The sequence below is a fragment of the Orcinus orca genome, chromosome 8 (genome assembly GCF_937001465.1).
Source record: "Orcinus orca chromosome 8, mOrcOrc1.1, whole genome shotgun sequence".
NCBI classification, from domain to species: domain Eukaryota; kingdom Metazoa; phylum Chordata; class Mammalia; order Artiodactyla; family Delphinidae; genus Orcinus; species Orcinus orca.
This window is the reverse complement of record NC_064566.1, coordinates 99,065,131-99,080,060: the sequence shown is the minus strand read 5'-3', so window position 1 is coordinate 99,080,060 and position 14,930 is coordinate 99,065,131.

The window sequence follows — 14,930 nt, the reverse complement described above, 5'->3', positions numbered from 1 at the left end:
TTTAATATTCCACAGCAGTGCTTTCCCCAGGCAAACGTGAAAGTCTAATTTCCCCAAATGACAAACCCCAGAGAATGAGAAACAATTGGTTCTAAGCAGCTACAAAGTTATCCTCCCAAAAAAGAAACTGATAGAAAAATAAATTGGCTTTACTGCCGATTTGGCACATTTATTGCCATTTGTTATTTCTTCAAGTTTTAAATTTAAAAAAATTTTTTTTCCTGAGGACGAGACAATTCTTATCAGTGAAAGTACCAAACACTTCCGTAAACAGAAGAATACTGTGAGGTTATAAAATATGAACAGCAAATGCAATGAGTTTTACTGCATCATCTTAAACCTTAAAAAAAAAAGAAATAAAAAAAGAGAAGCAAGAAGGGAGTTTATTTCCTTGTGATAAATTTCAAATATTAGGAAAAGCGCTTTGGAGAGCTCTGGGAATTAACTGGTGCAGACTTTTTAGTTTGTTCCATTCCTCGGTCATTAATTTCAACCTGGCCTCTGGCACTAAGAGCCCAGAATTACTGTATTGTATTCATATTGACTTTCATGGGAAAACAGTTTGTTTGAGTCCAAAGGGAAAACCACTCATATCATCAGCCAATACTGTGATGAACAACAAGGAATCAATAAAAAGAGATTATTTTCAAAAGAGCATTGAGTCATAGGCCAGAATCCTGCTTAGGCAGGTCGTTTGGAAATATTCTCATCTATAAAATCAACCTATAATTGAGTAATAAGGCTAATATTAGTAGAGATGCTTTGAAATGACAATGGAGTTTCTTCCAAGGTTAAGCAGCTTTTGAACCAAGAATTTGAATCTAGACCTAACTTGCATTGCTTTGTTCCATCATGATTCTTGCTTTACTCTCTAGTTCTCGTGCATTTATCTTGCTTCCCACAAACAGACTGAAGTTTCCAGAGGGCAATAACTATGTTTTCTATTTCTCTAAAATTCATTCCTTACAGAAACTATCACAGTGTGAGCTTGGAAAGTAATGGTTTAATGCCAGCTTTCATGATGACACTATAATTTAGCAGGCAATGGATAGATATCTATGCTCTCCTATTGTTAGTAAGAATACTGAGAGGCAGGAGGGAAGTTACTACATAAATAAATGATAGAATAAAAACTAGTGTTAAGCAACATCCCCTGATTTCATCCTGTGGGCCAGAAATTGACACTGAGAAGTTTTGCCCATGTTCTTACCTTTGGTAAAATGATTGTCTAGACAGGAAGCCCACATCTGGGGAGAAGGGAGTGGCGAGAGTTGTCTGCTGCCTGTTTATGAATAAATGTTTCCCATTTTAAAGGTGTATATCATCCTTGTCTTTTTCTTGGGATGCGTGCTTATGAATTAAATAATGTCATTTGATTCTCACAGTGTCTTAAAAATTGTCCTAAAAGGTAGTATGGCTTTTTAGCATGTGCTAAAGAAGTTTATCTCCTGAGATGAGTGTTTGCTCTTGCCTTTGAGAGTTCAGGATCAGGCTACTGACCGCAAGAATAGGTGCCTGAGTTCCAGATGGAGAGGGCTGTGTTTGAGGCATAGAACACTGTCGTTTCCTCTACTCTTGGCTCCTAGCCTTGCTTTTGGCTTTATAAGCCTAATTATCTTGCAGTGCTGTCATGTAGACCCCGTGTTTGATTCAGAGACAGGAAATCCTTGTAGAAAGGAAGACTAGCCCAGTGAGAAGCCACTGAGCCCTATTGCTTCAGTGGTAGTGCTTAAAAATACTGTCTAATGTGTCTAAGTCATGTCAAAGGGTAGAAGAGGGGCACATGGGTACCTAAGTTTTGATGACACGTCTTCTAAGAAAAAAGTTCCCCATGACCCTTTTGTTGCCATTGAAAACTACAGTGGAACTCGTCTTTAAAATCTTTCTTCACCTAAGTTTAGAGCCAAACTTTCACCTTCTTTGTCAGAGGGATGGGGTGAGGGGTATCTTCTTTGCTCACCACTTCCTCCCCTACAGGTTCTAAAGACATGTATATCCTTATTCACCCTTAGGCTTTCTAGTGTAGACCCTGAGTGCCCTGTGCCTACTTGCTAGTTCTCCCTGTCTGGGCTTCAGACTTCTCACCCACAAACGAGCCCGACGTGACTCCCAAATGCTGGACATACAGAGCTTGAGAATGAATCGCTGTGATGTCTCTCCTGGAAGGTCACCACTCACTGCTGGTACGTCATGTTTACTGAGTGGATTATTGACTGCTGGGCTTGGTCGTTATCTCCACGACTGGGTTTATCCATCCATGCACAGCCATGTGTTACGAGGCCACTAGTTAAGTCTGGAGCTATAGACTGTGACTGTGTGACTGGTTTATACATGGAAAGGGAAGCTGTGACCTTCACCATCGCCTCCAACCCCCACCGTGTGAACCAGTTGTCCTATGAGTGGAATCGCTTCGCGCCGAAGTACGCGTGACAGACCCTTAAGCTGAAGGGCAAGCAGCAGTCACAGCTACCTACCAAAGCACCCGTAGATAAAACCTGTGCAGTTCCTAAGAGTCCTTGGCTTTTCCGACGGTTTGGGGAGTTGCAGTGTGTCCACCCTACTCTAGGTCATCATGGCAGACTGAAGAAAGAGTAAGATATTCTTTCTTTTTCTTAGTAGCCCAATTATTGCATGCAATAACTTTTAAAACTCCAGAAGAGAGCCAGTCTGTCCTGCAGGGACCCCGAATTCAACACGTCCACTTGGAATTCATCATTTGTACTGTCCCTTGTGCTGCACACACACCAAACACAGACACACCACCTGCTCGGTTCTGGTAGTTCCCTGTACCCCTCGGTGTCATCCCAAGCCATTGCATGCCAGGTATCTGAAAGGCACCCCAGCGTCTTCCCTCTCCAAAACATCTCTTTAATCAATTCATTCCTCTTTTTTTCACTACTCTCACTGCCTCCATTGTTTCTTTCTTGGACCATTGCAATAACCTCCTTCTAGCCTCTACTCCCTCTAATTTATCATCCTCGTCTGCTTCAGAATTACGGTTAAAATGTATAAATTTGATCGTTTGATTCCTTCATTAGAATATTTGCTACGGCTCCCACTGCCTGTAGGAATCAGGTCAAAATTCCAGATAACTTGACTCCCATCTTTTCCTCCAGTTCATTTGCCGATATTCCCTTCCAGACGCTCCATGCAAATGGCTACTTGCTGTTTCCAGAAAGTTCCAGGCTCAAGAAGATACTTTGCCTTTGTCCATGCTGTTTTCAGCCTGGAATGCCTTTCTTAGCTCCTTCAAGGCTCAAGTCAAGTGACACCACTTTTGTCAAAGCTGCCCAAGCAGCCTTTAGCCTCTCCCTCCCCTCAGTAACCTCCTCTCTCCTCCAGATCCCCAAAGGCTTCCATTAAACTTCTCTTACAGCACTTCACACATTACCTTTTTGGTTACAAGTATGTCTCTGTGGATAGACTACAGACTCCTCATACAAAAGTTGTTTGCTAGTCATTCATTTTATATTCCCAGGGCCTAACGCAAAGTAACATTTTAAGTATTTGTTCAATCAATGGCTAATCATGAGTAAATGTATATACTCAGTAATAAATATTTTAATAGGAAGCTCATTTGGTTATGTTAAATAATAAAGATGAGCTAGGTTAAAACCAGAGACACACAGTGAGTTAATTCTCAAACCAGAGCTGTATTTGCTTGGCTCTTATGAGGTTAGCAGGCAAAATATGCTTCGATTCAGATCATTACAAAAAGGCATTATTATTATTCTTTAGATAGATTTGATAGAGAAAATTACGAGTGTGCCAATGAATCAGACTTTCTCAAAATCAAATGATTCCCAGTATAGCTTTAAAGAATCCGTCTCAACAACATGTCAGTAAATGGATGACTCTTTCCGGGTCAAAGGAAGTATCAGGAGGACGCTACTCAACTTGCAGCTGTTCTTTGTTTCCTGCATCCTACTCTCCACTAAACAACCGGAAGAGAGGGTGCAAATGGGTGGCTTTTCATCATCTGCAATATAGGTAAATGGGAAGAATTTGAAAAATCCTCCATTCTTCCTGTGTTTCACCCACCCTAGGGGCTGCCAGTAGGAGCCTTGAAAAGAGGGCAGGCTCCAAGATTATGGGACTTTTATTTTTGCGGGGGGGCTATAAGTTTTTGGCACCCATAGAAGTTGTGCAGGGGAAGAAGGTATAGTGATCTTCCCATAATTCAGTTAGCTAAAAGCAGCTGGTAATTTATGTTGCCCAAACTGCTAATTTGCTGCCTTTTTGCTGATAAAAAAGCAACATGGTCAGCTCCTTTCCCGTTTGGGACTCTGATGGGCATGAGTAAGCTTAGGATAGAGTGGGCAGCTGGTTCCCAAATACCATTGAGCCTAGACGCCCTCTGGCTGGCCCTTTGGATGAGGGTTCAGTTTGGGATTTTTCAAGAATGAATCTTCCAAATTGTGTAAATTATAGCTTTCAAATTTTTGATCCACATTAAGAAACACATTTTCTATCACAACCCAATACACACACACTCACTGAAAGCTTTCATGAGATAATACTTTTACTGTGTGCTTTGCCGATATTTACACTGTCATCTACTAGCTGTGAAAACTTGGGCAGGTTGTCTAATTTCTTGTAACCTCAATGTTATCATATGTAAATTAGGGATATGAGTACCTCCCTCAGTATTTTTGCTAGGATAAATGAAATAACAAAGTACTCAGCACTGTGCACGATACAATAAATATACTTCTCCCCTTTCTTTATAAATAGTATTTGAATAATTTATATCCTAAAAGACTTATCTCAGGTTTACCTTAGGACATGATTATTGCAGTTTTTTATTTAAAACATTATTTCTGTGAGCTATTTTTATAAGGGAATAACTCGAGTGCTAAAAAAGTGAAGGTCAGTTAAAGGCTTTAAACTTTGGAATAATTGAAAGCATTCTAATTTTAGCCATCTAAATGTACTTTTTCTGAAGGTATTAGCTCTTCTTCAAGACACTTATTGAAGACACTATTATTTATTACAAAAATTGAATCTTTATTAAGTGCCTCAGGATGCAGGGACCAAAACAGAGGGCACTAATTGAAGTGTGTAAGATAGGAAATTGAAGTACTATGTAAAAAAGGACATCTAGTTTTTAAAAATACTGTTCTTCAGATGCAGTTCTGTGGTGAATGAAGATTTAGAAGGACAGCTGCTTTACTTAGAACACAACAATACATCCAATTTTGGAAACAAACGTTCCACAAGCAAGCAACACTGTATATGTGTAATTTTCTTTGCTAGAAAATGATACAAGTTGCAATCAGAGATTCAGGGACAATACAGCCTGCCCCCACTTTTGGGTAGGAATAATTTGACCTGTGCTAAAAAGGTAACTGTGTCTTTCTTTAATGTTCAAAACACTACATTAGAATTAAGCATCAAAAAATCACATTTGAAAATTATAATGAAATGTAAAGTATAACTGACTCAAAAAATAAGCACAGATTTTCACGGGGATCCTTATGATCTGAACGAGTTAAGAGTTATATAGCGCTTTGCCACTTTCAAAGTACTTTCACATTTGAAATTTGATCCTTATAACAATCTAGAGTTTGGTAGATCAAACATTGTTATCATCTTCATTTCAAGATGTGGAAACTGTTTCCGAGAAATTAAATTATTTGGCTAAGGCTTATATACAACAAGGAAGTTTTTAAAACTCCCAAACAGATGCCCTTTCAACTGGTATACCCTTAAAAGAGCCAATAAGCTTGTTACACTTTGCCATAACACAGATTCCACAGAGACACACACTACAATGACCCTTTCTAGACCCTGTAGCCACTGAACAAGAGATTCAGTAAATCCAGTAACATCCCTCAGATACGTGATTTCGGCGTGGCGTGGGAAGTGGCAGATTTACCTGAGCTGCTTCTGCAGTTGGTCCTCCGTGAGAGCAGTTGACTGACTGGTAGATAGATGTGCCCAAACATTAGGTCAACTGAACATCAAAAAACATGAGCTCTAAGTCCTTACCTTGTAAGGGGAACCAAGCCAGCAAGCTGCAAAGCCTCCACCACATATTGTGCTGTGCTGCTGTCACACTCTGTCAACTTCCTCTGGATTCTGAAATAAATAGAGCAGACCGGTTTCTTTTGAAAGGGGGAGGCAGTGGCTCTGTGACCTCATGTGTCTCACCTCCTCCATCCGCTCTGGAAGCCCCCCTCTTAGTTAGCTGCCCCCAAAATACCTCCCGGTGGAACATTTAGGGGACCACATGTGTCACCTCGATTGTGGAGAGGGGTGAGTGATGTGTTGGTGGCACAAATCTTTCTATTGCACGTGGGTAGTCCTGGTAAGTCAACTAGTGGCAGGGCTTTTGGGGAGAGGAGGGAGTGCAAGAGATATTAAAATGTTCCTGTGTAGTGACGTCACCTTGTTTTCACTTGTCTAGTTTATTAAACAATTAAAATGAGGCAATTTTTGCTGAACCCTTGTGAAAATATTTCTAACTCTGGAAACAATTTCTAATGGTTATCAGGGGGCAAAGTTCACTAGATCACAGATTTACTCATTTAAAAAACCTGTGTATCCACCCACCCATCTACCCATCTGTCATTCATCCAGCATCCATCTCTTTATTTATCTAGCCATCTAGTGTGCACCGCTCTAAGATATGATCAGATGTGAAAGATAAAGCCTTGTGTTTAAAGAGAATATGATCTTAGTGGGGGTGAGAGTATGCAAATGAACAGTTTTTGGTATTTAATTCTCATTTACTGGACAAATTGAGATAGACTTTATTTCATTTTTCTGGGGACACACAGCAAAATACAGGTAGACTTATGTTTAGAAAACAGAGGTTGGTCTGCAATGTTTAGAAAATTGTAAAGGAAATAATATTTACTGGTTCTAATTGAAATTAGCGTTAGTACTCTTAAATGTGTTGATAGTTTGGGTAGGGAACATTATATCCATCAAAAATGTCTTTCAAATATTTTAGCTATTTTAACAGGTAGAAAGAGAGTAAAAAACTGAGAGAAATATTGTTTCCTTGTAGAGTTTAGCAGGATATAGTGTCCTCTTTCTCAAATTGAGGTTATAAATGCCTTGGGCCCCCAGCTAAAAAGCAGCAGATGGGTAGGATCTGCTCCAGATTGATTAAATGAGAATCTCACTGGAATGAGGAGCTACTGGTATGTCTAACAAGGTCTCCAGGTATCAGAAGGCGAATGTGAGCAGCACTGATGGTGAGGGTTTTCTGGCATTGAAACCGTGAGATGTGAGAGGTAGCCCTGTCTCTGCTACCGGCTGGTGTGGCTGTAGGGCCATAGAAGGTTCTCCATAAACGCTTCTTGAATATATCGATATGTATGGGAGCAGGGCATCCGTAGGTTGCATCGTACCATTTTTCAAAATAGAGAATTGAGGAGTTTGGTTGAGATGACACTGAGTGAGTGGCGGAACTGAGAATACAAACCAAGACTTCTGAGTATTTGGTCTGATTTCTCTCTTCTTCCCCATAAGATTCCCTCTAGGGACTTCAAGTTTTTGTATTTAAGGCTCCAAGGCTGTCTGAGCATTTGGTTTTCCTGCTAACGTCTTGTCCTTGCTTTAGAACGACACTTGATCTGTCTGTACCCCCTTAAGAAAACCCAAGGAAAGTGCATACAAGGTGTCTCTGGGCCTCCCTTGGAAGGTGTGAACTAGCCTGTGGCTTGTTAATAGTTTCCCACGTTTGTGTTCACCTAGAAGAATACTGTTCCTTAGAGAATTTTCTAATACTTCCTGTCAAAGCACATGAGGAAAAGGCTGTCCTTTTCCTCTTGACACAAGGGTGTCAGATATGCCCTCATAAAGCCAGAAACATGTCTGGACTTAAGTACTGGTTGATTTTTCAGATCTTGAGCTTATCATCTAGGTTGAATGTATGAGGAGGTTAAAAAAAAATCACTTTGACAAGAAACAAAGGTGGAAGTGTCATCTTGGGAGTTTTCATTTTAAGCCAGTGGGAAAAAAATCTTGGACCCGGTCTGAACTAAATTCAGGTAGGGCCTGGAGAAGGGTCACTTTGCTTCTCTCTTTTCCAATAGTGGTTTTCTGTGATTTTCTATTTGGTAAAAATGTGGAGAAACAGGTGGAAGTAACAGAATGAATACAAGACTCAGGTGACCAGAGAATAAAACGTTCTGAGACTGACCTAAATTTACAGTGTAGTTTGTCCCAGATCTACTGATTTAATGTGGTTTTAATGCAATATCTGTGAATCAAATGGTCTTTTGAGAATGGATTTGCATGAAATTTGCCGAGTGTTCGTTTCACTGTAGGCAGGTAGTCTTTCTCATTCTCTTTCAAAAACACAAATCTGATATGTTACTCTTCTGTTCAAAAACCTTTAGTGGTTCCCTTTTGCCTGAAGGTTAGAGTGCAAACTCTTTAGCAGATCATTCAAGGCCAGTCACACCCTGGCCCCCATTTCAGCCTCCTTTCCCTCCATTCCCCATACTCATAGAAAATTCTTGTCCTATTTCAAGCATCCAGTACGTCTATATCGTCATGGTTCACACTGGGTTGTAGTTTGTACTGCCCTCTCTACCTAAAATAGCTTTCTCTTTCTGGGGTGATTCTGTTTGTCTTCTGAGGCCCAGATTGATTCGGCACTTCTCAGAGAGGAATAGTAACTAGGGATTAAGAATGTGGACTCTGGAAACAGTCTCTCTGGAATCAAAGCCTCGGTTTTCTCACCTGTGAAATGGGTAGAATGACAGCACCCACTCACATGGTTGATGTGGGAATTAAAGGACAAAGGATGCATAGTAAATACTATACGAGTTAGCTGTTGCTATCCTCTAGCCTCCCAGAAAAAAATTCAGTTCTCCACTTTTCTTTGCCCCCATGATAATTTCTTTGTTTTTATCATACTAGCTGTTGTTCTGATTTCTATTATATTTAGTTGAGTATCCATGTATCTCCCTTGCTAGCCTCTGAGTCCCCGAAAGAAGAGTTTGTTTCTTATTTAGTTTAGTGTTCCTGAAGGCTGGCACAGACCATTTCATAGTACAGTTTATTTTTTATTCTTCTTTTAAAAATTGAAATATGGTTGATTTACAATGTTGTGTTAGTTTCTGGTATACAGCAAAGATATATATATATATATATATATATATGGTACACATATGTATATATGTATATCTTTTCCAGATTCTTTTCCATTATAGGTTGTTACAAGATATTGAGCAGAGTTCCCTGTGCTATACAGTAGGTCCTTGTTGATTATCTTTTTTTTTTTTTTTTTTGTGGTACGCGGGCCTCTCACTGTTGTGGCCTCTCCTGTGGCTCACGGGCCCAGCTGCTCCGCGGCATGTGGGATCTTCCCAGACCGGGGCACGAACCCGTATCCCCTACATCGGCAGGCGGACTCTCAACCACTGCGCCAGCAGGGAAGCCCTCTATTTTATATATAGTAGTCTGTATCTGTTAGTCCCAAACCCCTAATTTATCCCTCCCCTCCCTTTCCCCTTTGGTAGCCATAAGCTGATTTTCTATGTCTGTGAATCTATTTCTGTTTTGTAAATAAGTTCATTTGTATCATTCGTTTAGATTCCATATATAAGTGACATCATGTGATATTTGTCTTTCTCTGTCTGACTTACTTCACTTCGTATGATAATCTCTAGGTTATCTGCTGCAAATGGCATTATTTCATTCTTTTTTTATCACTGAGTAATATTCCATTGTATGGATATATCATATCTTCTTTATCCATTCATCTGTTGATGAACATTTAGGTCAATTCCAAGTCTTGGCTATTGTAAATAGTGCTGCAATGAACATTGGGTGCATGTATCTTTTTAAATTATGGTTTTCTCTGGATATATGCTCAGGAGTAGGATGGCAGGATAATGTGGTAGTTCTATTTTTAGTTTTTTAAGGAACCTCCCTACTGTTCTCCACAGTGGCTGTATCAATTTACATTCCCACCAACAGTGCAAGAGGGTTCCCTTTTCTCCACACCCTCTCCAGCATTTATTGTTTGTAGAATTTTTGATGATGGCCATTCTGACTGGTGTGAGGTTATACCTCATTGTAGTTTTGATGTGAGTTTCCCTAATAATTAGCAATCTTTTTTAAATTTACTGTTTAATTTTTAATTAATTAATTAATTTTATTATTTTTTGGCTGCATTTGGGTCTTCATTGCTGTGCGTGGGCTTTCTCTAGTTGTGGCGAGTGGGGGCTACTCTTCGTTGTGGTGTGCGGGCTTCTCATTGTGGTGGCTTCTTATTGCAGAGCACGGGCTCTAGGCGTGCAGGCTTCAGTGGTTGTGGTACGTGGGCTTAGTTGCTCTGCAGCATGTGGGATCTTCCTGGACCAGGGCTTGAACCTGTGTCTCCTGCATTGGCAGGTGGCTTCGTAATCACTGTGCCACGAGGGAAGCCCCGTAATTAGTGATCTTGAGCATCTTTACATGTGCCTGTTGTCCATCTGTATGTCTTCTTTAAAGAAATGTCTATTTAGGTCTTCTGCCCACGTTTTGACTGGGTTGTTTTTTTGATATTGAACTGTATGAGCTATTTGTATATTTTGGAAAGTAATCCCTTGTCAGTTGCGCTGTTTGCAAATATTATCTCCCATTCCATAGGTTGTCTTTCTTTTGGTTTCCTTTGCTATGCAAAGGAAAAAATTAAGTTTAATTAGGTCCCACTTTTTTTTTTAATTGGGGTATAGTTGTCTTACAATGTTGTGTAAGTTTCTGCTGTACAGCGAAGTGGAGTCCCTGTGCTATACAGCAGGTTCTCATTAGTTATCTGTCTTATACATATTAGTGTATATATGTGTATATGTCTATCCCAGTCTCCCAATTCATCCCCCTTGTTTATTTTTGCCTTTATTGCCATTACTCTAAGAGATGGATCCAAAAAATATAGCTGTGATTATGTCAAAGAGTGTTTGCCTATGTTTTCCTCTAAGATTTTTATAGTATCTGGTCTTACATTTAGGTATTTAACCCATTTTGAGTTGATTTTTGTATATGGTATTAGAGAATGTTCTAGTTTCATTCTTTTACATGTGGCTGTCCAGTTTTCCCAGCACCACTTACTGAAGAGACTGCTTTTTCTCCATTGTATATTCTTGCCTTCTTTGTCATAGATTAATTGACCATAAGTGTGTAGGTTTATTTCTGGGCTTCCTATCCTGTTTCATTGATCCATGCATCTGTTTTTGTGCCAGTACCATACTGTTTTGATTACTATAGCTTTGTTGTTTAGTCTGAAGATCATAGTTATTTTAAAAAATAGCTTTATTTAGATATAACTGACATAATGAATTGTCCATATTTAACATGTACAATTTGATAAATGTTGATATATGTATACACCCATAAAATCATCATTACAATCAAAATGGTGAACTATCCATTGCCCCCTAAAGTTTCTTCCTGCCTACTGTAATCCTCTCCTTCCCTCTTTACCTTCCCTCTTCAGGCAACCACTGATCTACTTTCTGTCACTGTTCTTCCATTTGGCATGATTATTTTGAGGTTCATCTCAAAATAATTTGTCGAGGGTTTATTCCTTTCTGTGGCTGGGTAGTAGCACATGATATGAATTTACCACAGTTTGCCTGCCCATTCACCTGTAGATGGACTTCTGGTTGTTTACCATAGGATAGGGTTAAATAATTGTTTATTAAATTGAATCAGCTGTAGCAAAACTTTAACTAAGGGGAACCTGGTGTGTTTCCACATCTGCTTTTTGTGATAATCTCCTAATTCAGAGGAAAAGTTCAAGGTTAACAAGAGATGTTAAAGTAAATGCCGGTCCTTAGTTGGCACCTGGAGTGTACACTCAGGTGTGATACTCAGATTCTCCGTCCATCCCCCAGAGGCTGGGAGGCTGGGATGTGTCAGCTGGCTCCTTCTCTGAGAATTGCCTTCAGTGGGGAGAATCATTTTGCCCAAGTCACACCTCCTCCATGGGGCCCCTCCATGGGCCCCATCGAGAGGGGCTGAAAGGTCCTGTGCCCTTGCCTCCAGGTGGAGCAGCTCTAAAGGGAAATGGTCCAGCTTCAGAGCTCCCCTTGGGATCAGGATTAGCTGAGACCTTTGTTGCCACAGCACCCCATTTCAGCAACTCTCTCCGCCCCATCTTGCTTCCTTCACAAGTGTTGTCCTGAGAGTGTGGCTATAAACTCCCGCATACAAGTCTCCATCTCAGCATCTGTTTTCCAGGGAAACTGACCCACAACAGCACCTGAAATAGGTTGTCAAATGAGTGAGTGAATGAAAGAATGAATGAATTCTCCATCTGAGATAGAAACACCGCTCTTTTCCTCTGAGCCTAGAAGGATGCTTGTCTTACAGTTTTTTTCAGAGCATTAAAGATCTTACTTTATTATTATTATTTTTTTAATTTTTATTTATTTATTTATTTATTTTTGGCTGTGTTGGGTCTTCGTTTCTGTGCGAGGGCTTTCTCCAGTTGTGGCGAGCGGGGGCCACTCTTCATCGCGGTGCGCGGGCCTCTCACTGTCATGGCCTCTCCTGTTGCGGAGCACAGGCTCCAGACGTGCAAGCTCAGTAGTTGTGGCTCACGGGCTTAGTTGCTCCGCGGCATGTGGGATCTTCCCAGACCAGGGCTCGAACCCGTGTCTCCTGCATTGGCAGGCAGACTCCCAACCACTGCGCCACCAGGGAAGCCCAGATCTTACTTTAAATTGCCCTCTGGGAGATGATGAGTATATCTTATTCACCCATGGATGTGCTATCAACTGGTTGCCAACCTTGAGAAATGTCACAGTAGTCCACTGGGCTCAGAAAGGACAAATGGTCCGTGGGGGAAATGCTGCAAGGCAGGCTCTGAGTGACATGCCCTTGTGGTTTTCATGGTCCTTCCCCCTCTCAACACCCCCACTTCAGCCTGCAGCCCACAGGGGGCTCAGCAGGGGAAGGGAGCAGATTGTGCCTGCTTAGCAAGTGGAGGAAAAAGGTGAGGTCAGAGCATAGTGGTCAAGGAGTGACCTTCTACCTATTTTCTCATGGAAAAGTGTCTACTGACCACGCTGTATGTGGGAGGTCTCATAGCTGATAGCCCATTTGTCACTTTGATCTGGGTTTCATGAAATCCCCTTGGTATGTTTTCGTACTCATAGGAGGTAGCATTTGATGGGGTCGTGGTGTTGGGACAGATTTGAGAGAAATAAACATCATCACCCTGATCAACCTAGGTTGTCAGGAAGAAAAAAATTCTGAAAAGGAGATTTATCAAGTAGGTGAAAATGGACTCTTTTAAGGGTCAGAAAGGATAGGGGATTTCCCCATGCAGAAAGAAGCCCCTGGGGTTTTTGTTGCAATTACAAGAGGGGCCTAAACTTTCTTCTTGACCTTTCATGGCTCCTGTGACCTTTCCCAAAGCCAGGGCCAGAGGTGGCCTGGCCTGCATTTCCCAGCAGATGCAGGATGCCCAGTTCACACCTTGTCGGGATTCTCTGAGCACTGTTGTCGACTTACACAGAGTGGTTGGGGAGTTTGCAAACCAGAGCAGCAGCCTCTGTAACTAGTTATCGATTGAGAAAAGGGCTTCCTAGGAGCAGCAGAGCTTAGCGGGATGAATAAGGGGTGGTGGGGCAGACATACCCGGACTTGTCCACTGGGCCCTGTCACTAGCAGCCCTGTCGTCTTGAGAAGAATACTTGTCTCTTGGTATCAGTGTCCTCATCTGTAAAATGGGAAGAATGATGACAGCATAAGGTGACTGGGAGGTATGAATCAAACACATTCTCCATCGTGCCCAGCACGGCGGCACATCCAAGATCCTCCATAAATCTGCAGACCTCAGGGAGCGGGGCTGCATCTTGTCCCCACAGGAACCACAGCAGGTGAGACGTTCCTGGAAAACGAAAGGGCCAGCTCAGCTTTTGTTCTTAAGGCTTCTACCTACAACCTAATCAAATGGATCATTCTGAAAACAGAACTCAAGTAAGAGCTGATTTCAGAAGGAAATTGTGGTTTGGGGGAAGGTACCGCAGGAAAGCCATCTCCAGCTTCAGATCTTAGCTCACAGATCTCCCAGGACAAGTGACTTCCCTTGGTGTCTTCATGTGCAAATGAGGGGGTTGGATGAGAGCAATTGTTTTCCAACTGTGTTCTGAAGAACCCATGTATCCCCCAGGTGCCTCAGGGTTCTTCAATATTTTCCTTAAAATTTCTTTCAAAAATATTTCAAACTGGTTGTCCAGGCTCTGGAACCAGGCTGACATGGCTGGGATCTTAGCTCCAACAAATCCAGCCATGTGACTTTGGGCAGGTTGTAGAATCTAAGACTCAGCTTCCTCTTTTGTAAATTGGGAATAATAATAGTATCTTTAAAATAGGGTTGTTGAGAAGATTAAAGAGGTTTACGAGATAAGCCCTCACTAAATGCTGGCTGTCATTTTGCCACCTACTGGACATTACCAGCCTCTTCATTTGTTATACAGTAGGAATGGTTTCTGTGCTGGACTCTGGGCTTAGAACAAAATCCAAATGCTTCACCGTGGTCCACAACAGAGGCCGGCAAACTTTTTTGGTAAAGCGCCAGGAAGTAAATATTTCAGGCTTTGAGGGTCTCGTGTCCTCTTGTACTCACCTCTGCCCTTGTATCCAGGAAGCAGCTGTAAGCAATATGTCAATGAATGAGCATGGCCATGTGCCAATAAACTTTATTATAATTATAAAACTAAACGTAAAAAAACAAAAAAAACTTTATTATAGAGACTGGAATTTGGATTTCCTATAATTATTGAGTTGTGTCCTGACATAATATTCTTTTTTTTAAATTGAAGTATAGCTGATGTACAGTGCTGTGACAAGCTCTGCTGTACAGCAAAGTGACTCAGTTTTCCACATATAGACATTCTTTTTTTAACACTCTTTTCCATTATGGTTTATCCCAGGAGACTGGATAGAGTTCCCTGTGCTATACAGTACGACCTTAT